Genomic DNA, 1638 nt, shown 5'->3' on the forward strand with positions numbered 1-1638 from the left:
CATTGGTGGGCATTTGGGTTGGTGCCAAGTCTTTGCTATTGTGAATAGTGCTGCAATAAACATATGTGTGCATGTGTCTTTATAGTAGAATTATTTATAATCCTTTGGGTATATACCCAGTAATGGGATTGCTTGGTCAAATGGTATTTCTAGTTCTAGATCCTTGAGGAATCACCACACTGTTTTCCACAATGGTTGAACTAATTTACACTCCCACAAACAGTGTAAAAGTGCTTCTATTTCTCCACATCCTCTCCAGTATGTGTTGTTTCCTGACTTTTTAATGATCTCCATTCTAAGTGGTGTGAGATGGTATCTCATTTTTGTTTTGATTTGCATTTCTCTAATGACCAGCAATGATGAGCATTTTCTCATATGTTTGTTGGCTGCATAAAAGTCTTATTTTGAGAAGTGTCTGTTCAAATCCTTCACTCACATCTTGATGGGGTCATTTGTTTTTTCTTGTAAATTTATTTAAATTCCTTTTAGATTCTGGGTATTAGTCCTTTGTCAACTGGATAGATTGCAAAAATTTTCTCCCATTCTGTAGGTTGCCTGTTCCCTCTGATGACAGTTTCTTTTGCTGTGCAGAAGCTCTTTAATTTAATTAGATCTCATTTGTCAATTTTGGCTTTAGTCCCATTGCTTTTGGTGTTTTAGTCATGAAACCTTTGCACATGCCTATGTCCTGTAGGGTATTGCCTAGTTTTTCTTTTAGGGTTTTTATGGTTTTAGGTCTTACATGTAAGTTTTTAATCCATCTTGAGTTAATTTTTGTATAAAGTGTAAGGAAGGATTTCAGTTTCAGCTTTCTGCATATGGCTAGCCAGTTTTCCCAACACCATTTATTAAATAGGGAATCCTTTCCCCATTGCATGTTTTTTTTTTTTTTTTTTGGTTTTTTCAAATGTTTATTTTATGTACAAAGAACTATCATGGTTTTTCACTGGGTAGATGCCTTGGATAATCCTTTGAAGGAAGATCATTTAGTCCAACTTAATGAAACCGATATCCTTCGCGTACTGACGGAAACACTGGCGGCACATATTGAGGCCATATTTCCAGATCAGACCGTGCCGGTTTGAACACATGCGGCAAGAGCGAGAACCCTGGTCGAATTTTCGCGGGTGGCTCCAGTACAGCTGCTGGTGACCCATCTTGCTCTCAGAAGTGCAACGAGGTAAAAAAAAGCCCCATTGCATGTTTTTGTCAGGTTTGTGTGGTGTCATTTCTGACACCTCTGTTCCATTCCATTGCTCTATGTATCGGTTTGGTGCCAGTACCATGATGTTTTGGTTACTGTAGCCTTGTAGTATAGTTTGAAGTCAGGTAGCATGATGCCTCCAACTTTGTTCTTTTTGCTTAGGATTGTCTTGGCAAGGAGGACTCTTTTTTGGTTCCATGTGAAATTTAAAGTAGTTTTTTTCCAATTCTGTGAAGAAAGTTAATGGTAGCATGATGGGGATAGCATTGAATCTATAAATTACCTTGGGCAGTATGGTCATTTTCCTGATATTGATTCTTCCCTTTCATGAACCTGGAATGTTTTTCCATTTGTTTGTGTCCTCTCTTATTTCCTTGAGCAGTGGTGTGTAGTTCTCCTTGAAGAGGTCCTTCAAATCCCTTGTAAGTTGTATT

General features: G+C 38.0%; 1 pseudogene; it reads right to left on the bottom strand.

The window, feature by feature from the left end:
* Positions 1 to 896: 896 nt before the first annotated feature.
* Positions 897 to 1162, bottom strand: LOC115898717 (annotated as a pseudogene).
* Between the last annotated feature and the right edge of the window lie 476 nt (positions 1163 to 1638).

The sequence above is a fragment of the Rhinopithecus roxellana genome, chromosome 7 (assembly GCF_007565055.1).
Source record: "Rhinopithecus roxellana isolate Shanxi Qingling chromosome 7, ASM756505v1, whole genome shotgun sequence".
NCBI lineage: Eukaryota > Metazoa > Chordata > Mammalia > Primates > Cercopithecidae > Rhinopithecus > Rhinopithecus roxellana.